At 40.5% G+C, this 23,316-nt stretch overlaps 1 protein-coding gene across 8 annotated transcripts in view; it reads left to right on the top strand.

Annotated features, from left to right (window-relative positions):
• hdac4 (histone deacetylase 4) overlaps positions 1-23,316 on the top strand; it is a 203,751-nt gene that overhangs the window by 92,763 nt on the left and 87,672 nt on the right. Inside the window, exon 1 of one of the 8 annotated variants that reach the window (XM_071207129.1) lies at positions 12,583-12,796. The exons of the other annotated variants lie outside the window; for them this stretch is intronic. The gene's annotated coding sequence lies outside the window, so the exon portion shown is untranslated. Of the gene's footprint in view, positions 1-12,582; positions 12,797-23,316 lie in introns of those variants that run through there. 8 annotated transcript variants of the gene reach the window in all.

Genomic DNA, 23,316 nt, shown 5'->3' on the forward strand with positions numbered 1-23,316 from the left:
TCCTTGCGTCTGGACGCCGCAGACGGACCCGGTGGAATCTAGGGGTTACACTGTAGGTGTGCCGCATTTGCGCTTCAGATGAGGCTCCCTCCGCAAAATGAAGCACCCTCCGCAGTCTGCGTGATCTGCCTGTAGGGAGGGGCGGCCCTGCGAGTAAAGTAACGAGTAATATTAAAGTAATATGTAATATATTACTTTTTGTTGAGTAACGACCCCATCTCTGATCCCTATATTGTGCTGTTTATGCATACATTCCCAAAAATAACTTTAACAAATTCTCTTTAGTCTGTTTTACTCTTACCTACTAATTGAGAATATTTTAAGTACAAACACTGCTTGACGTTTATTGCGTTTGATTCTCAGTGCCTGTCATAATCCAGTTTTTTACTTTCTATCAGATGTAGTCTCAATTCAAGATTGAAACACCATAACCTTCTGAATAAAGTCCCAATGACGGACACAATCAGTACCTGCTTGACATACCACTTTTCCCTAACGAAAGACAACCTGTTTATTATACACATGCTCACCAGGGAGCCTACACAAGCCCTTGGGCCCCGGTGCCAGTTCCCCAGATGGGCCCCAAAAGCCCCCTACCACCCCCACACACTCCCTGACCTGGCATGGATTCCTCTGCCTGGTGCCAGTTTGGTGTAGGCAGGAGTCGGTGGGCAGCTGCTTCTTTTCTGCTCTACACACAAAAACACACACACAGACACACACAACCATCTCAAACTTATCGCTCAAGGGATCTTTCCAAACGGTTTTCTTGAACTTTTGATGAACTGTAATATAATCTCCGGCATTTTGCTTTATCTGACCTCCTGGAATCAGTCTTTTTATTTCTCTTTTATATTACATCTTACCCTTTCAAAAAAGTGAACCTCCTTTTTAAATAAAAATGGAAATGGACAACACCACTTGTAAAAGGCACTGAAGCAATAAGGGTTAAGGGAGAATGCTTAGAAAGTTGTGTTAAGACAATGTAAAGCTGTCGGAGAGCAGAGGTGACATCAGGTGCGATGCTGAGAGAAAGATTGGAATTATAAAAAGAATACAAAACAGTGCCCCAGTGCCTACTTATATCTACAGACATAGTCTGGGGTGGTGGCCTTCATGTCAACCCCATTAAAGACAGACACACTCTTCACATTTGGGTCTCAGAAAGGATGGCAGAGTGCTCCTAGCCAGACTTGTTTTTGTCTTCCAGCAGAACAGGCAATGCCTTAACCTACTTTGTCTGCATCAGTGCCAGTAACCTGACAGCTATAACAGGTTAGAGAGAGAGAGGGGGAGAGAGAGAGGGAGACATTTCTGTTAATTTGCTGTGGTTGTCCAACTATCAAAGCTATTGTTGTTGGAGCGAGTAAGAGCACACAATCAGCATTTGTTAAATGATTGGCTGTGAAAACGAATGGCAAATAACCTAACAATGTTAGAATGATTGGATACATAGGATTCACTAGATTGCAGGATCACAATATTACTATAAAATCAGGCTTCAAGTTATAATTTATTTACAAATTGTTGGATCAGATGTATTAGTTTGAGATGTGTGAGTGATGTAATACCTAGACACGGTTCATTCAAAAGAACAATGGAGCTCTAAAACAGGTAAGCCTAGAGTGTGCAACGGCATCAGTCATATCAGAATTGGAGAGTATTTATTTAATGAAAGAAGAGTTAAAGAACAACTTTGAAAGTTTTATGCAATGGAATTAAGCAATCATACACTTGAGGCCGTTCTTGAACGTCATTATTGGTACTCCAGTACAGGCGTACGGTCCTGCCGCAGTACTGTCGTACCAATAATGACGTTCAAGAACGGCCTCTCGTGTATGATTGCGATTCTATAACACAAACTATCATTGTAATCAACAATATCGTAAAATAATTTCATAATGTGGGCTAATTTGCTCCCAAACCTACACTTTCTGCTTGAGTTAATCTCCGTCAGAAAGTAGTTCCTATAACGTAGTTAGTAACGCTAGCCGATCAATCGAACACTCCTGCTTCCCCGCTTACAGTTATTGATATAATTATAGTAAATAATATATTATTAACCAATTTATTGACAACAATTCTTGAATTAGGCTATTTATTTATTTATTTACATATTAAGTGCAGGCAGTTTGCTTTTAGGCCCAACGGTATACCGTTTTTCTCAGACGCGGAGGGATACTGACTTGTTATGAAATGGCACGTTCTATTTGACCGTTCTTTGATCGTGGAATCAAACACGCCTATTGACCAATCACAGAGCTTGCTCACACCTATGTGTTATAGAATATAATTTGAGGGTCTTCTCAAGTCTGGCTTCAACAGGTTTGATTGACAGATTCTTTATCCAATAACCTGCCAAGTATTTCTTACAAGTGTCTGCCCTTTAACCATTTCCATTGTAAAAGATAAGCAATATCTTCCTATATGCCTGGTCACACATTAATTTGCTTGTTGTCAGAAACTAGGTGGAGCTCAAAGCTTGTTGATGCACATGGTTGATAACCTTATTATAAGATAACATGGCGATGATGCAACACATCAAACATGAACGCTTCCTCAATTTTGGACTCTGCTTCTCAGTTCCCTCAAAGGTCACCAATGTGTGAAAGTTTAGGAATTGGTCAGAGCCGTATTGAATAAGTCACGGGAAAGCTTTGCACAGTTGAACTTTCACCTCACCAAGTGAATCAACTTATTGCAACAGATCTTGACTTAAAGGTGGGGTAGGTAAGTTTCAGAAACTGGCTCGAGATACACTTTTTGTTATATTCCATGGAATGCTCTTAACATCCCGATAGCAATGAATATCTGAAGTGCTTTGACAAAAAATCCATAAAAGAAATTCATCTGTGGAAGCAAAAAAAAGCACGACCAATCATCTGAGCCGGCCCGGCTAAAGTAACTGGATGGCCTACCTGCCTGTCAGCCTTCCATCGGGCACAAACTTATCTCGTGCCCTCATTGGTCATGTGCACGTTCGTGTGTGTTGGAGGAGGGACTCTATAAGGAATTGGCAGATTTTCTCCGGTTGTGTATTTTCAAATTCTAGCGATCTCAAGCCGGTTTCTCAAACTTACCTACCCCACCTTTAAGCTAAACATTTCATCTGAAAAGACCCAAATATAAGTGAAGGGGCATTACCGTTTTGAGAAACCTAGTAAAAAATGAACTTGTTGTAATAAACAAGCATATGTTTTTAAAGCTAAGATTCCCTTAGTTGGACCGTTTGTAAATGTGCTCTGCTTGTTTATGTTCAGTTGTAAAGATAGACATACAGATGATATGTTCATTTGACTCTGGCCATGTTTTAACCTTTCACTTCCTGTCAAACTTGCTTGTTTATGCAGAAGTCTGTTTAGTAAAGGCTTTTAAAAGCCATAGCAAGACCAAATGAATCCAGAGGAGACCTCTGGAAGCTATCTATTATTGATGACCACTCCAGGGTTCAGACCTTTTGCTTTCGCGTTTGCATCAGGTTTGCTAGCTTCTGGCCATCAACACCACCATGACCAGAGGTTGGCCTTCCTCTGTCCGGGAAGAGGAGTTCATTAAAGCCTGGAGCCTAATGGCTACATCGTGGACATCAGTGATGGACTGCATTTGACCACAAACTCATTTAAGAGAAGAAATAAACCATGGTTTTCCGACTAAAATGCTTCAGACTCTAAGTGGGCTGAACTTGCAAAGAAGTCGCTGCAAAGAGACTTGGGCCTTCCTATAACTGGGAAAATAAGTTCAAGAATAGACTGTATGCCCTTCAATTTCTGATGAAAGTAAACATATCAACATCAAGTCTCCACAGGTAGACATTACATCAAACACAGTCTTGTGTTATAGTATGAATCCTGGATCTTTTCCTTTCATGACTTAGCTGAACTCATCCTTTTCTTTGGATGCAATTCTCCATGTATACCTCAATGTACCGTCTTTACTGTCTTGTAATAAGGCTAATTTAAGGCAGGTTACTATTTTCTGCTCTGGACCTAAAGCAGTTGTAGGTATAGCATTAGTGCACAGGGGGTTTCCTGTGAGCCATGTGATTTAAAGTGCACTGGTAGCAGTATGGTGAGCTGACATGGCTCATAAGTTCAATTCAGCATGGCCGACAGCTAATGGCTCCGTCTGCTGCAAACTGGGTGCAGACTGGGAAGCATTACCAATGAGACGGAAGGAGAGGGCGTAAAATATGAATGAAGGGAGCTCCCCAAAGCTTCTATTCTCACCTCGTCTGGGTTTTAGGAAGCTGTTTTGATTCTATATGACTCACTCCTGGTCTCTGTATTTTTGTAGTTCTTCTTACCTCAACCAAATCAGATTGGCTGCATGGGTATACTTGATCTGAGGATTGTGTAAACTCTTTATTGTGGGTGTGTGCACATGTAGGTTTGTATGGTATAGTGATCACTACCATCTCGTTTTTAGGCAGGTATGAAACCAATCAAATAAAAGTAGAATGCATTTAGCTGCATTTGCTTATGAGCCTTTGTTATGCTGTTATGCATAATAAAGTGATAGAGGGATGGACCTTTAAGTAAAAACAACGTTGAATTGATAACTTACATGTTTTAGTTCGGTCAGTTCGAGGTAAGATCTTGTTCAAACCACAACCAACAAGAGCTCTTCCTGAAAAAGGATTAGGAAGGTAAACAACATGGGATTGAAAACATTTAAAGAAACATACCTTTACCATGTTTCTTTGTGCTTTTTAAATAAAGGGCTATACATTAAGTAGTACTTCGCAATTCTGTTCAAGCAATCCTTAGCATGTCGCTAGCAAACTGCATTGCAACATCTCTACTGGCTGGAACATATTGGTACACGATACAAAACTGCTGCCATTTCTACTAATAAACAGAGAGTGTCGAGCCCAGAGGGACGGCAGCTATCTTCTAAAGATGTTACACTATACTGTTGCTCACTACAACAGAGTTTATCGCCAGTCAGCCAAACCTGTGTTTCTGTGTGTGAGAGGGAAAAAGACTCACAGGTTAAGGATTAAGCTTACCCTGCTTGTTCGTATTAATATAATGTGCAATACACAGAAGAGAAACAAAGACAAAAGCTCTTTATTTGGAATGCTTCTGGTCAATCTTTAATACATACTCTTTTGTTGTGGGGTTTTGAGTTTTGCCTGGTCACCTATGAATCTGCTCCGACAGTACTTTTATTGTTGACATATTTAAAGAAATGTATTGTATTTGCTACTCAAAAATAGCAGCTTACGGATAACAGCTGATATCCTAGGAATCTACTGATATATTGAGCCTTTACAAATATTTTGTAATGAACTCAAGTCTGTTGCCATGCATTGGCTAAATAAGAGAAGTGGCAGAATATGCGAGGGTGAGAGTACAGTGCATTAAATAATACTTTTTCTTTACACTTCAGCAGTGTTTAAGAAGTATTACATTCAATTATATAATGACATAAGAGTGTACCAAAATAGTGGGCTCATGTATTGTGGTGACTATCATTAGAATTTCATTTCATTGTCTAAATATGTGTATATATAACTAGTAAAAGTATTGGAAAAGGGGTATTTTAGTATGACTGCTTTTAATAGAAATGTCAGATTTAGTTTCTGTATTTTGAGAATCCCATAGGTACCAATGAATAGGGGGGAGGTAGACAGAGAGATGTAAAGGGGTGTAGCAGAGAGAGTGTGTATTATAAATAACCTTAATCAATAATAAACGACACCGTGTCTCACATATTTGGAGTCGGGTCTGGGGTTCTCAGGGGAGAGGCATGTAAAAAAGCTCCTCCTAACCCTCCTCCCCCCTCTGTCACTGTGAAGAAGAGGGGGAAGACAAGAGCATAAGACGATACAAAAATAAGATTGCTGTTTTTTCTCTCTCTCCTGAGCATGAACCCGCCTGTGGTTATGGTTTGCGTGCATGTGTGTGTTAGTGCGCACACGTGTGTACATTACGAGGCGGACGCCGGCCATTACTTATTCATCAGTCCTGTCTGCCAGGCTGCCACACTGTGTATTTCAGCATGCCTTGCAATCATTATGCCACATGCATTATTTAAGGCACACGCGCACGCTGCCTCTGATGCACATAGCTACATGAGCTATTTATCTCGGATATGCTCACTTATCGCCCTGTCTGCTTCTCTCACAGGCTGTTGCAAATAACTCCACAAGCCCTTTTCCACATAGACATGCATTGCCCGCCATATCTTCTTTCTTCACACCATCTCACACACAAGGTTTGATACAGTACACATGCTTATGAATACATGTTGTTTTCGTATAATCATTGCCAAACTCATTAAGGCCCTTATATGCTCCAAGTCCCAGCATGTGGTTCTGTGAAGACTTTATTTAGTCGCAGAGTTGTGTGTCACATGCTGGTTGAAGTGTCAGATGAAATGTATCCATCACAGTTATCAGATGTGGATATGAGTTGGGTTAGGGTTCCAATGATTTGACTTGTAGGGTGTATTACAAACACACCACAGCCTGATTGGTGTTTCTGCTTTGAGGAATGGCTTGAATACAACCAAAAAGGTCATGTGCATAAACAATCTAGTCCCAATAACACAAAAATGAACAAAGCATTGCCTAACAAAAACATGTTTTAGATCATGATAGAGTACACTTTTTCTCACTTATTTGTTCTTGAGAAAGGCCCTAAGAAAAGTTTATGGTGTAAAACCGCATCATTGTTAACACCTGTGTCATTTTAATCATGAATCTCATTGTAAGTAAATTGGTCAATTGAAGGCACATACCAATTGATCTAAATGTGCATTAGTTTATGTTGGGTTAGGGCTAGGTACATACCCCCGCAACACGGCGTGTGATTGCAGGGGAGTTGGCTCACAGAAACTGAAAATAAATGTTGAGAATATTAAGTCAAACATACCCGAACAATATTCTAAATAGGATTCGGAACTATCTCAAAACTTCAGAGTTCTATGATGAAGGTACTTTTTCAGTCAGACGAGATGCATGGCATGTTACTCCTAGTGTTGAAGTGATGTAGTGTTTATTTATCATAAAAAACCATAATGCTTTGTATAACGTTGGCATGAAGGTAATTATATTTCCTATACAACTGAGGAATTGAAAAGACATCCCCTCCATAACCACTTCAATCAGGAGAGACGTTGATGTATGAAATACATATTTATAATATGTAATAATGATTGCCAGAATTATAACAGGTGAATGGCATGGTGTTTGCAGGATGATCATTCAGGAGGGGGAATAACCGCTCCGATGAAACCCCCCGGGGTCTAGACACTGGTGGTGGTGATAAGTAGGTGGGACCGGTCTGAAGGGAGAAGGTTTAGCTTGGCCCTGTAGGAGAGGGGTGCAGGAGGGTTTGCGTATTGTCACCTGAAATGACAGCTGACAAGAGGGAAGAGCAGATGTAAAGGGTTAGCGGGTGCAGCGATAGGCTTGTGAGAATGGAGAGAGGAGTGATTGGTTAGCTGGGGAGTGACGCCCCCGATCACTTAATGAGGGAGGAGAGGGTAAAGAAGTGACGTGTAATATGAATGAAGAGCTTGGTCTTCCTGAACTTGCGCTGAGCTTTCATTTGTTTTTTGTAGCACTACAATGTGTGCAAGTGTGTTTTTGATGTTCTAAGAGGCCTGTTTTTACTTCTAACAAATAAGAAAACATTGGTTAATGTCGGAGTTTTGTGGCTTTTAAGAAGAAGTATCTTCTCAAGAATGTTTGGTGATTGAGGCATGTGCTTAACAATCTTGACAGTGACGTCTTTACCTTGAAAACTTTTTGTGTGTATTTGTGTAAAGCCACTTAATCTTAAGTGCCTTTACACTCAAAGTCTTTAACAACTTTTTTTCTGGAATAACTTCCAACGACATAAAAACAATCTTTTTCTAAGCTGCCCACATGTGTCTCACCATTCATTTTGGTTTGCAAAGCTGCCGACTCACCGCCACTGATCTTTGGCCGTGTAACCCTCCATTTAACTCTTCTGCTCATGTTCAGCCCGGTCACTGGCCTCCCCCGGTGATAATCCTCCCAGTTCTAAAAATGAAATGGTGTTTATGTGCGTGTGTGTATGCTGTTATCAGTGTCATGGCCACATGATGCTCAGCTAAGCCTTTGACGTCAACCCCATTCAACGTGCTGATAACGCAGAACGCTATCTCAGACAGGTGTGTGGGTGTGTTTGTCTGATCAAACACAACTTCCTGGATCCTACGCTGAACTGCAAAAAATAGCTCCTGCAAACACACACGGACGCAGACTGCTTTACGTACACACACACCTGCATGTGCACAGAAAAAAATCATTGTGTTTACATGTACTTGCATACTGTGATTATTTGTGGGTTTCTAAAGCATCAGAGTTCTTTATCACCATATAAACAAGCAACCCAGTTACATTAGGTCAGGTTAGGAATTGAATAACAGTGCTATGTTTTCGAGAGAGGACACTTTATTTTTGTTCCAGTTTATCTGTTATCTTGATTTGAATGGGTTTTATTCTCAAATGTTGCAACACAAGTCTGACTTAACCTAAAACACGTATAGATGTTCTGCTTTCTAACCTTACAGACTTTCGGACAGGGGTTTTCACTTATCTTCTGATTGAACATCTTCCCAAGCATGTGCAGTTGTTTACAGACTTAGCATCTTCCCAAATCCTAAAGATAATGTTCCAATATAATTAAAAAACAGTCCAATAGTTAAATGTAAATAGTCAAAGAAATCCAGTACAATTTCGATACTTTGTATACAATAATGTTTCTAGGAAAGCATATTTTCTCCTGCATTATGGTCTCTGTTTTAATCATGTTAATGTTGGGAATAGGAAACAGACATTGTTAAGGCTGAAACAAGTAGTTAAGTTACTAAAGTTAGATACGTGATAAAATATGTTAGTTAAAAAAAGTAAAAGTGAACTCACTGTACATGAACAGTGGTATCCTTTTAGTTTGTTTGAACCCATCCATCCTATCTGCTCTTCTAATTACTCTTTACTTTAAACATTTCTTACAATGCAGTTTTCAGATGTGACAGAAAGTAATTTGTAAGATAGAAGTCGTCCTTTGGATTTACCTGATTGGGTGGGTCACCTGAGTCACTGTTATTAGTCGCTACAGTATGGTGACATCACACATTTCAGTCCAATTCGTCAAAGTATGTAAAAGCACCTGTGGGTGTGTAAGCTCTCTGTTAAATATTCAGACATCATTGTTTTGAAATCTCTTAATACACGCTAGATACAAGGGGTGATTACCTGATTAATGCACATGAATGCAGTTGGTTCAATCAGATTATTTGCGACATGTAATCCTTTTCAACACCAATCTCCCGGGGGGAGGTCACTGAGGTCGTCAAACAACTCCACAGTGGCAAAGCCCCGGGGGTGAATGAGATCCGCCCGGAAATGCTGAAGGCTCTGGGTGTTGAGGGACTGTCATGGTTGACACGTCTCATCAACGTTGCATGGAAGTCGGAAACAGTACCGAAGGAGTGGCAGACCGGGGTGGTGGTTCCCCTTTTTAAAAAGGGGGATCAGAGGGTGTGTGCCAATTACAGAGGCATCACACTACTCAGCCTCCCCGGGAAAGTTTACTCCAAGGTACTCGAAAGGAGTCGAAAGGAGGGTCAGGCCGATTGTCGAACCTCAGATTGAGGAGGAACAATGCGGATTCCGTCCTGGTCGTGGAACGACGGATCAGCTTTTTACTCTTGCAAGGATCCTGGAGGGGGCTTGGGAGTACGCTTATCCGGTCTACATGTGTTTTGTAGACTTGGAGAAGGCGTATGACCGAGTTCCCAGGGAGTTACTGTGGGAGGTGCTGCGGGAGTATGGGGTGAGGGGGTCTCTACTCAGGGCCATCCAATCTCTGTACTCCCAAAGCGAGAGCTGTGTCCGGGTCCTCGGCAGTAAGTCGGACCCATTTCCGGTGAGGGTTGGCCTCCGCCAGGGCTGCGCTTTGTCACCAATCCTGTTTGTAATATACATGGATCGGATTTCGAGGCGTAGTCATGGGGGAGGGGGTCTGCAGTTCGGTGGACTAAGGATTGCACCACTGCTTTTTGCAGATGATGTGGTTCTAATGGCTTCATCGGTCTGCGACCTTCAGCACTCACTGGATCGGTTCGCAACCGAGTGTGAAGCGGCTGGGATGAGGATCAGCACCTCCAAATCTGAGGCCATGGTTCTCAGCAGGAAACCGATGGACTGTCCACTCCAAGTAGGGAATGAGTCCTTACCCCAAGTGAAGGGGTTCAAGTATCTCGGGGTCTTGTTCTCGAGTGAGGGAACAATGGAGTGTGAGATGGGCCGGAGAATCGGAGCAGCGGGAGCGGTACTGCAGTCGCTTTACCGCACCGTTGTGACGAAAAGGGAGCTGAGCCAGAAGGCAAAGCTCTCTGTCTACCGGGCCATGTTCGTTCCTACCCTCACCTATGGTCATGAAGGATGGGTCATGACCGAAAGAACGAGATTGCGGATACAAGCGGCCGAGATGGGTTTCCTCCGCAGGGTGGCTGGTGTCTCCCTTAGGGATAAGGTGAGAAGTTCGGTCATCAGGGAGGGACTCGGAGTTGAGCCGCTCCTCCTTCGCGTCGAAAGGAGCCAGTTGAGGTGGTTCGGGCACCTAGTTAGGATGCCACCTAGTTAGGATGCCACCTGGGCGCCTCCCTAGGGAGGTGTTCCAGGCACGTCCAGCTGGGAAGAGACCAAGGGGTAGACCTAGGACCAGGTGGAGGGATTATATCTCTTCGCTGGCCTGGGAGCGCCTTGGGATCCCCCAGTCAGAGCTGGTTGATGTCGCCAGGGAGAAGAAAGTTTGGGGCTCTCTGCTGGAACTGCTACCCCCGCGACCCGACCACGGATAAGCGGGAGAAGATGGATGGATGGATGGATGGATGGATGGATGAATCCTTTAAGGTACAGTCTATGGTAGTGATCAGTGGCATATTGCTTGGCATGTCCACTTTTTTTTGGCATGTCCATTTCTGGGTTGAGGACACACCAAATGCTTTTACTGGGAAGCTTACTTTCCGTTCAGCCGTTCTAAAGTGCCAGTCTTGTGTAGCTTCTGGGTTGAGACTTCAATTCTAATTTTCCAACTCAATCTAGCAGGTATATTATAACAATAGCTTCTTAAAGTGTGATAGTCAGAAGTAAAGTTTTGATTGCGAGGTGCAGTTCTTCTTTCATTTAGTTTCTAGCCTCCAGCAAAGTAGTGCCCATTGGTTGTCACTCCCGAGCAAACCCCATCTAGTTCTATTCACTGGCTCCTTGTCCTCTAGTCTTGGAGTCTGTATGATTGCATGTCCAGTTTAATAACGTTTTGCAAATTAGCACTTTCCCAAATATTGTCATTTCAAAACAGTTAATCTCTCAGCAAGTAAACACATATTCCCACTGCAGTCCCTTCCTGCCTGTGTGCACCCACTCCTATTGGCTGAGTTTCAAGCCAACCATTGATATGACAGCAAGACATATGTCAGGTGTCGCCCCCAAGGAGCACTTGTCTTTAGTGGACTCTGATGCCACTCGATAGGCGAGTCCTTCAACTGCCCTGATTGTTCCTCATTATCACTCAATGCAAACTCCATCACTCACCTGCAACACGTTTTCCATGTAGAAAACTCTGACTTAGCTTCTCCCTTTTTCTCCATTTATTGTTTGTATATTCAGGTCCAATACCATATAACAATACTTTATTGATTGACTTGATTTTGTCTGAATTCTGTCAGTAATCACATTTTCTTGTTGTACCTTGGATTGTTTTAATGTGTACTGCTACAGAAAAGCATATTTTAAAATGTTATGATCATTTTACAATGGTGATATTTGTTTTGTTTTACCTCAAGCACACATTTGTTTTAAACTGTGCAATATATACTTTTGTATTTAACAATTTATTAAAGTTGTTACTGGCTGCTACCTCACTATCTTTATTTATTCACCTTTACTATGTTTTATGTATACATTTGCCCTGGGATTTGAGCCTTTGCAGATAATTTACAGGCACAAAACATGTATAACACACTACAGGAAAGGAAAACCCACAAAAGCATAAAATGTTCCTTTAATCATTTTATTTTACTTTTGATCTACACCGTTTTATTGGCTGTAAACATATTAATATCCCTGCTGTTGGACAAATAAAGGATTTCTTATTCTCATTTCTTACTCTCACTCTTCATAGGCACATTTGGTCTATTTAGAAAATGAGACCCACTAAGTATTGAGGTTGGATATGGAGCCGTAGCTGTAAGCAGCATCCACAGTGTGCAGTTTGACGGAGACATCGTGTCTTCAGCGGTTGTTAAGTGTTCCAGATTGCAAGGCCAAGCAGCAGCCATTATCATCAAGTCAACTTCACAACAACTGTCTGCTCTGTTCTGTTGGGCTGCTGGTGTGTGGGAGGCTTTTACATCCCAGAAATGTGTGGATGTGTTTTGCGCGCAACAAGTAATGAAGAGCAACATTGAGCTCCACACACACACACACACACACAAATTCAGAGGTGGTTCATAAAAGCAGAGAGTTTGTCTAGTCAAATGAGGATGTGATCGCAATCTGACGCCCTCAGAGAGAGAGAGAGAGAGGGAGAGGAAAATAAAGACTCCCATAAAATGCTCAACATGCCTGAGACTGCCCTCTGATGTCACTGCGAGAGAGAGGGAGAGAGTTAGAGAGAGTGGGAGGGGACCAGAGGAACGGAGGGAGGGAGAGTGGCAGCCGGAGGGCAGAACGAAGAACGTCAGGGAGAGAAACACACAGACGGAGAGTGTGTGAAAGACAGGAGATCTGTTCTCGCTACGGGAAAAGAAACAGGTTGGTCCGCTGTATTCTCACTCCACAGTGGACTTTACAACTCTGCATTGAGTCACACTTTTTGGCTACACACACACACACACACACACACACACACACACACACACACACACACACACACACACACACACACACACACACACACACACACACACACACACACACACACACACACACACACACACACACACACACACACACACACACACACACACACACACACACACACACACACACACCGGACAGCAAGACACAACTGATGGGTAAGAGCTCTTGTTCATATGCATGGGTTTGTTGCCCTGGTTTTGTGTATTTCGTAAAGGATACAGTGCTGCTGAATCGTTATGTAGTGTTGTATGTAAACTCACTTGGCCTATGTTTATGTCACCGGGTTCGTGCATGCTCACTGGAGGAGAGAGCGTATGTCCGTGTGTTGGTTGGCCGTGTGGGCGTGCAGCTTTGAGTGGTGCCAGTGTTTATTGAATGGTAGTGATGTATGGAGACTCTTGCTCAGCACCACTTTAACTGAATGGAGCAGATGGCTGTTCCTCCCCACAGCCTTTTGTGTACATCCATGAGTTTATGCCCCCGTGTGTGTGCGCGGGGTATGCATGAAGTTTTTCAACATGACAAGAGGATTTCTTTGCCAACATGAATGTTGTAAAACACGTTTCTCTATACAAATTAGATTATAGAAGAAACTAAACAATACATCCAATAGCCTTCTACAGAAACTGCTTTAGGACCGTATGCACTTTTGGTTGGATGTTCAACATGTCGTGTTTCCCAGTTTATATTTCTGTGAAAACTTCTCATTCAACTGTATTCATTTAAGTTCTCCCCAAAAACCACATTTTACAAGATGAGGCTTTGCTTTAAAACCCTTAAAATGGCTCTACAACATTCTTGAATCACTTTACCTCACATGTATTTAATAAAAAGTATTTTTATTGCAAAATCTTTGTTTGCAGCACACATTTTTACTGTTAATATCTTGGCTGTTGAAGAAATGTTCTGGAATTTAAAAAGCATGTACAACTCACCAAATACCTAACCCTTGCATCCTGATCAAAATAGTAGTTTCATGTTTTTTTTTTCTTCTAGCATCATATAATAATTTGACAGTATTTGTAGTTTGGTTGGTAGGAGGATGCATGCAGTGTTAGGGCATGTCCAGGGTTAGGGTGCATTGGTTTATGTATGTCTGCACAGTTAGTATTAATGACCTTTTATTTAGCTTTAGCACCGCTATAATCCCACCAGCAGCTTTTCCCCAAACCTGCTTACTTCCACTTCCACACCATATACAAGCCTATGGGAGCAATTTGGGGTTAAGTATCTCACCCACAGCACTTAGACATGTTGACTGGGGATCGCACCACTGACCCTCTGATTATTAGACGCAAATTGAACCCTCAGTTTCACAGTACTTCATCTTTGTTATAGTGGCAGTAGATAGGCAGCTAGAGCTTTATATATCTCTTTAAATTCCTCAATGAGTTGCTCTCAATTGCTTCAACCTAGTGGAGCCAGTCCATGGACACTGAGGTGGTGACATAAACAGCACATGCAATTGTATTTGTCCACACTCATACACACCCATCCCTGTTGAGAGTAAAGCAACTGATTGCACTTGCTGACCATGTGTTGAATAAGTTGCCTATACCATCATTGGTCATTCTTCCATCCCTAGCCCCGCCCCCCTTCTCCCCTGTCCAACCAACCGCTGGCCGTAATCCCACCAGTCGCTATGGTGTTTGCCTGCCTCCTCTGCTATAGCACCTGTTTGTGTGTGTGGCTTACAGCAGGATAACGTCACGTCAGCGATTTACTTTTCATTCTTAATCCTCAAGCTGCTGTGCTGTATGTCATTGTTGCCACAGATTTGATTTGATCACACACTCTGCTTTTGAGTTGAGATGAGCACTGTGCTCCTCATAACCTGCGACTAAACGTTGACGGGGTTCTGTCTGAGTGCAGAGATGCCCGGTGGGGAGAGGAGCACCCTCGGGATCCCTGCTCTATAAATAACTCCCCTCTGTGTGATCCATGATCTTAGCCTGATCGGGGGAGAGGAGGAGGGGGGGGGGGGTGGAAGGGAAGAAGGGAGGGGCAGAGTGAGGGGTAGACGGCCACAGTGAGTGATGGATGAATAGATGAGCAGCAGAGGAGAGGAGGCACACAGGATGGCCGTGTTCGTTGTTCTTCATCTCAGCCTGATTTCACATCGTAATGCCTGCGGCGGGGAAACCTCTCAACTCCACGGGGTTTCACAAAGTAAACACAATTTCCCGCCTGGAATCAACACTGTTCCGCTGCTCATTTGAAGTGGTTTGTCATGTATGTAATGTTCCTTTTACTGCTACAGTACACATGTATGACACAATTACTACCTACTGTATACTTTCAAGACTTTTCTTGTGATGGCAATCAAGACAAAGATGTTTACCCTTTCTTGGTAGTATCTTATAGGGATGTGAAGTTACTAGCACATTTAAAACAACCTCAGCTGATTAAAGTGCTGTATTCCCTGTACAATGTCAAATAACACAATGGGAGTCAAATAATAAAACAATAATTAAAAACATGATTAAAAGCACAACAACTAGAAACATATAAACACACATACAAATGTAAAAAAGTTATGTTCAACTAGTATTAAAAGCCAGTGCAAAGGCTCTATTGTGTACTTCTCTACCATGATAGTGAGGCAGACTTATTTTATTTCAATTATCCTCAATATTTGAGTTTCCAAACGATTGTGTTCATCTTTTAAATCCTATACGCCCCCATCCCAAGCTGTGACCTGTGGCTGCAGCAGGAACGTTATCGTGTCTCCGCTCCATTAACCTCATGCTGCATTCACAGAGAGCGTCCTTGTAAGCCGGGTTAATTACTTCACAGGTGTCCACACAACCCTGTCTCCTAAAAATTACGTTCCCACAGAACTAAACTGCATTCTCAATTACGTTTAGCTAGAAACGTATTTTCTCCCACGTTACGTTTGTTATGAACGTATCTCAAATACGTTTATTTTCTACATATCTTCTAGAATCATATTTTCTTCCACGTTACGTTAGTTATGAACGTATCTTAAATACATTTATTTTCTACATATATTTGCCATTTATTGTCTTGTTTGTAATAGTGATAATAGTCATTTATAAATATCATTTTAGAGCACACATTTGAAATCGAGAATCGGGCTCGATATATGGTTAAATTAAAATCAGTAGGCGAGGCTGTAATTTCGCCAGCTGTTACTCTCATGAGCGAGGCAGAACATAATAGTTTGATCATGCCAAGAAGCTGCTGCGTCGTTCATTGCACCTCAAACATTAAAACAAATCCAGAGTTACGTGTTTCTGTACTTCCTCTAAGAAGAAAGGACAGTAACAGAAGATCTCTGTGGCTTCAGGCTTGATCGCCGTTCAAATGACAGCGTTCGTTTCCCCAAAAGTGGGCGGGGCTGTAAAGTGAAGTAGATTTTACTCTCATCTATTATTCAAAACCATTCTATTTATTCTAACGTAAATTACATGCCAGTGTTTTGTCTTTTTATTTATTTGTTTTTATTTTAAATCGTATAATGTCAGACTTTTTTTCCGTCTGTGAGGAAAAGAAATGGGGCTCAGAGCCTCAAAATACTGAAATCTGTATTTTTTTTAAATCTTTTCCTTCTAATTTATTATTCTTTTCTAAATAACACACTGTTATTTACTCAACAATAACACACAATTATCCTTGTTTTTATTTATTCATTTAATTCTATAATCTTGGGCTTTTTAGCCGTAAATAAAGTCACCGGAAACAGACATTTTGAGAGATACACACCACAAACCCACTAAACTGATTACCCAAGATCCTAAGCTTGAAGCTTGTTGATTGGATGTTTTAGCCACAATGCACGCTGGGATATGGTGTTAATAAGATATGATATCCGACAACGAAAAATAAAATAATACCTAATTCAGAGTGTGCTTGCTTTTCTCTTTGGAAGTCATCATATAAAGGCATTGTAATACACGGTTCGGCTGCATTAAATATTACAGATCTGCCATAGTTCTTTATTTATAGAGCCCTGATGAGAGAGACAAACAGGAGAACTGCTGCCAAAACTGAATACTTGACATGGATCATAAATATATCAACAATTAAACAACATCTTCAATTTCTTTTCACAAAATACGTCTCCTTGCACGTATCAATAGTAATTCGGCTGACTTTTATATTTGATCCAATTGGTAGATAGGTTATATTTACACCATAACGGTGCACAGCTGATAGAAAAGGACTTTTAGTTTTTAAAGATATTACTGATTTTCTTTGAATATCAGAATCTAAATACTGAGTTGAGAGAATAGTCAGGGGGTTTGGGTGATGGGAGACACATCTATGGAATCACAATTTCAATAGCTTACCATTAAATGACGTATAGCCTATGCCTTTCTGTCTGTGATGTTTTACAAATCAGATATTAATGTGTAGAAGTAAAACAAGAGAAATAGTATAGCAATATCCTGTAAAATTATGTAAAAACATGAATAAAACCACACATCTTCAGATGTTATACATAAGTGTCTACACTAATAATACAAAGTTATTATTAATATGCTGTGTGTACCTTGTGTGCACGGCCTAGTGGTTAAAGCATGTTATTGAATTATTTTTGTTGAATAATCTTATTTGATTAAAACAATATTAAGAGTACATACTTTCATAGGGGGAAAGTAGAAGGTCAATGATAGAAATATAGAATATAAAAAGTCAAGAAGATACTAAGTGATCTCTACAATAAAACAGTTTAGTGCCGGATGTACACAGATATTAATAGGAGGATGTGCAAAACAGAAAAACGAATTAACCTTTATTAACACATTAAAGAGGTTAAGGTCTTCTTTTAAACAAGAAAAAAGCTTAGGGGGTATCTATCTACAGATAAATATTAAGCCTGACAAAGTACGTCTAAAATATTGCTTTCCTGCAATGTTAACTATGTTGAAGCACTTATTTTAACTGATATTATACACATTAATTATACTCTTATGTATGTAGATAGTATAAGAAATGTGCAGAATATGACAGTTTAATGGTGGAGGTATACAGTACACACATATTGATAGATGTCTTGTAATGCGCTGTTGAGGAACCTGCGACCCAAGTTGTGTATAAGATCAATACACCTTAGAAAATCTTGAAATCTTGAAAGGGATGTGCAAAATAGCCATTATACAGTTTTTAATTAACTATTAGTAGAGAATAACGAGTAATGAATATACTTTATAAAGATCTGCAGATAAATGTTTAGTCTTCTCAAGCACCAACTATCAAATATCTCTCCTGATTGTTGCCACTTGACAATCACCTTCCCTGAATTGTACTCAGGTGTAACTAAAGTCTGCTTTAAGGGTTGTTTATATTCCACATCATTAATCAGAATCTGCAAAGTAACTAAACTAAATGTAGTGAAGTAAAAATACCAGGTTAACCTCTGAATTGTAGTAGAGTAGAATTACAAAGTAACAATGAGCTGTCGTGTGGGTATATATTAATGCTGCCCATTATGGATACAAGCGATTTTCACCCATTTAGTAATTACATGTTTTAAATGTGTACACACCAATGTGTTTCCTATCGCCTAAACCTCCAGGGCTGTACACAGTTTAATACTGTCAACTTCTACATTTGGGAAACACGTCTTTTAAAACTACAATTCCCAGTAGAGACGTGCCATAGAGAACATGTTGCGAAACACAATAGCCAGCATGTGTAGTTCTGGTGGGGCGTTCGAGTCCAGTTTTGAATAGTCTGCCGTGGTTTCGTTCCATTTCAAAGAGCTTGACGCTCGGCGTAACCTTGGCGCAACATCACGGGGTTTGTCAACGGGACTGTAGTCCCAAACGATAGCTGAGGATTATGGGTAGTGTAGTGTCTTCGGCCATCCTAAATCTCGAAATGTCCCGTCTGTTTCTGGTGACTTTATTTACGGCTAAAAAGCCCAAGATTATAGAATTAAACGAATAAATAAAAACAAGGATAATTGTGTGTTATTTAGAAAAGAATAACAAATTAGAAGGAAGAGATTTAAAAAAATACAGATTTCAGTATTTTGAATCTCAAAACCCCATTTATTTTCCTCAAAGACGACAAAAGAAGTCCGACATTATACGATTTAAAATAAAAACAAATAAATAAAAAGATAAAACACTGGCATGTAATTTACGTTAGAATAAATAGAATGGTTTTGAATAATAGATGAGAGTAAAATCTACTTCACTTTACAGCCCCGCCCACTTTTGGGGAAACCAACGCTGTCATTTGAACGGCGATCAAGCCTGAAGCCACAGAGATCTTCTGTTACTGTCCTTTCTTCTTAGAGGAAGTACAGAAACACGTAACTCTGGATTTGTTTTAATGTTTGAGGTGCAATGAACGACACAGCAGCTTCTTGGGATGATCAAACTATTATGTTCTGCCTCGCTCATGAGAGTAACAGCTGGCGAAATTACAGCCTCGCCTACTGATTTTAATTTAACCATATATCGAGCCCGATTCTCGATTTCAAAGGTGTGCTCTAAAATGATATTTATAAATAACTATTATCATTATTACAAACAAGACAATAAATGGCAAAGATATGTAGAAAATAAATGTATTTAAGATACGTTCATAACTAACGTAACGTGGAAGAAAATATGATTCTAGAAGATATGTAGAAAATAAACGTATTTGAAATACGTTCATAACAAACGTAACGTGGGAGAAAATACGTTTCTAGCTAAACGTAATTGAGAATGCAGTTTAGTTCTGTGGGAACGTACTTTTTAGGAGACAGGGTTGGTCCACATCCTCGCTGGGTGCTTGCTCCATGTCGCCCTGTTCCTCTGCTGCCATTCACAAAGCTCTGTTTACTGTCAACACGCCACTGACGGAATGTTATTCAGAGACCTGCTGTTGTTGCACTGATTCTCCAACAGAACCATCAGCTGACCATGACTGTCAGTCAGATGTGACCCAGATGCGTTTCCTGCGAGCTATCATTTTCACAGAAACAGCCTTCACATGATCCAGAGCGGAGTTGTGTAACTCATCTGTTCTGTGGAAAACACACAGTTATAGGCATGTACAGTCAGGAAGTCCCTAAGGAAATGACAAAAGCAGGTATTGATATACATTATGAACATGCCTCTCATCTCGTTTCATGCAACAAAAACAGATCTACACTTTTTTAATCCAAATACTTAACTCTTATGAAGAATTGACAATTATGTTTTTTCCAGGATACTTTTGTATCTGTGAAAATAGTTGGGATACATTTTTTTATAATAAGACAGTTTTGGCTGGCATTTATTATAATTTTTCTGTCAGGAGAATTTTCAGTTGTTTTTGTTGTAGTACTGAATGTTTCCACAAGGGGTAACAACTTGAACGATTTATACAACACACACTTAAAAACGATCCTGATGAAAAACAATTCACCTGCTACATATTTTTCTTCTTAAATCATAACCACACAAACAAAACCAATTCAGATAATTATATGAATTGCCAACATTTTCTCTAGCCTCTCATTACCTCTGTACTTTGTGATTATAATATTGTGCAAAAAATATGAAACTAGAAGTAAAACCACTAACTCTAGGCGATGAAACTACAAAAAATAGATTATTGAAAGGTTAACACTCCAAAATACCTCCTGTTTGTAGCAAATATGATAACATGCAGAAAGCACTCAGTACAATGTGAATGTGCTAGCCGGTGTGGTTAGCCACTGAGTAGCCGGTGCAGTGATTACACCACCTCCCTTTCCCTCTCCATCTCTCTGTGCCACTTGCACTTGTAGCCCCTGTGTTTCAGGATAAGTGGCTGTAATTAGTTTTTTTGTTGTTGTAAGTCCTGCCTTGTTGCAGGCTTTCAGTCGGCCATTGATCACTGCTCTGTAAGTTGTGTGAACACAATAACATATACAAGTCTACATTATGCTACGCATGGAAACAATCCAAAAGCATACACAAAACTAAAATGCTTGTGCCAACGCAGTTCTATTTTTGCCTGCTGGATTTGCTCTTTTTTTTTTTTTTTCTTTTTAAGAAACTCCACTACTGGATTAAAGGGTGCAGCTTGGGTTGTTTAGTCAGTTCAGGTGGTGCAGTTCTGGTTACCATGTTGGCATGAGGTTTAGCTTGCATGTCCATGTGCACTGGCCTAGTTGTAGTAGATTTTAGTTTGCAGAGCAAGGTTTATGTTCCCAAAAGACAACACTTTGCAAGTGAAAACTAGTATCCAGTATTAAGTTCTTTGAATGAATGGTATAATAAAAACTAAAACATCTAAGTCCATATCCATGTAGGGAGGAGGTGGAGGTGAATGAATGGGTCAAATAAACGCAGGACTTTAACCTAGGATACCACATTTTTCATTCCAAAAAATGTAATCTTGAATATTTTATTTGAATAATTGCACATACTTTAAATTGTATAACAAACGTATGTAAATCAAACCATAATCTTATTTTATATACACAACCAAGTAGTTTTGTTAAACGTTAATATCATGGTTTAAACTGCGAAAACTCGCACAATCTTGCAGAAAATATGTTTCAAACTTCATTAAGAATGCGGTCATTTTTATGGAAAAATAATTGAGTGGGGATCAGGGTTGGCCAGAGGCAGTCATTCCAACCTAGCTGTGTTATGAATCAGAATTCTGCATGAATTTGATTACTTTTTATTAGCTAGCTTTTTAAAATTCAGAAGTTGTCATGGATTAAGTGACAAGCATTTGCCATTATTCCGATGTTGTTGTTGCATTTGATACTCTGGTTTTTTCACCTTTTTTTTTTCTTCTGGTGTTTGGAGATGGGAACCTTTTTGCTTTCTGCGAAAACAAACAAGCTTTTGTGAAGCCTATTTGAATGCTAACTAAATAAAACACTTGGGTGACCGTACAGAAATAGCGATGGGGCTAGTACCAGGCTAACCTGAGGGGCCCTATCTAGCAATAATTAGGATGTCTTCTTGTCCGATGCTTGCCGACAAATAACTATATGGGAAAATCTGCAGTAAAATGTTTGTTAATTGACGGGATGGTCTACGCATGTTTTTCACCGCAGAGCTCGAATAGCTGGGGTCCCCTGAATGGTCCCCGTATGGTGCAAAGTGGCACTCGCTTGAAATGCATTGACCCAACAAAAGGTTTTGTTTGTTTGGCCTCATGTGTGTGTACACTTATTTTTGTGTGGAGGCGGGATTGGTGGTTTGCTGAATGTTTACCATGGTTCACAGGGAAAGGCTTTGTTCGGACAACACGGATGATTAGAGCAGACTCCTCCTGAGTGAGCACGACACACAGGGCGCATCTCTTTCTATGCGCTTGTTTATGTTGAAATGACAAAGAAACTCGTTTGTAGGTCAGAAGTCCAGGAATCATTTTAACACGCACATGTACACAAAGCGTAATCACAAGCACAGGCCTGGCCTGACAGGCCCCTGAAAGAGATAGAACATGGATGAAACTTTTCAGTAAATGTATTTAAAACATTTGATTTCATTAACATCAAGAATCGTTTGGTGGGGTTTAAGCAGCCACTTATTTCCTTGGCGCGTAATCTTTTGATTATTCTCTCGATTACTCATTTAGTTGTTTTGGTCTCTTATAAGGTTCAAAATGGTTGTCAGTGATTCTCAAGACCAAATGGAGGAGAATTTAGGCCATATTTAGAATTCTGACATTTTTAGTCTTAGAATTCTGAGGATTCAATTTTTTTTAACTTTTTGCTTGGATATCAAAAGAAGATGTGGCCCTAATCCTCTACCGTATACCAAGATTACAGCCTCAAATGTCTTCTTCCATCCACAACTTCAAATGATTCAGTTAACTGCCAAATCTAAGGGGAAATATTCACATTTGAAGAGGCTGGAATAAGAACATGTTGACTTTTTTCCCCTTAGATTTATGTTTGATTGGTGCACAGAAATGTGCTTCAGTCTACGCCCATTCGCTTGTCATAACCTGTTTCTCCAAGCCGTTGTTAACAATTTATGTTTTCTATTCAGGACATGGCTGGGACACCTTGACAAGGTTGTTGCCTAGCCTCAATATTGTATTATGAATCCACATATGAGCTGGATTTGAGTGACTCAATAAATATAATCAAATCAAACCTAACCCTTGGCTTTAACCTTGGCTTTTTCAAATGTAAACTAAGAGCCCATGTAGTTACTTCTAATGTCCAACAAACAAGTCCTCACAAGTATAGTGACACAATTACAGTGAAGCACCAGCATGTCTGTCCCGACCACACCCTTTCTTCTTCCCCCTGCTGCCGTCCCGTTGGGTGGTGTTCAGTTTCCTCCCGCAATCTCAAAAACTGCCCGGTACCAAAGATGTCATTGGCTATCTCAGCAATTCCGTCGCCACCTCATTGGTCACCGGGGATGCCAGGACACCCGTGATAGGTCGGAGATGCACATACTGGTTTCAGGGTATTGATAACTGGCAGAGGGGCTTATCATGGGGCA

The sequence above is a fragment of the Pseudochaenichthys georgianus genome, chromosome 21 (genome assembly GCF_902827115.2).
Source record: "Pseudochaenichthys georgianus chromosome 21, fPseGeo1.2, whole genome shotgun sequence".
NCBI lineage: Eukaryota > Metazoa > Chordata > Actinopteri > Perciformes > Channichthyidae > Pseudochaenichthys > Pseudochaenichthys georgianus.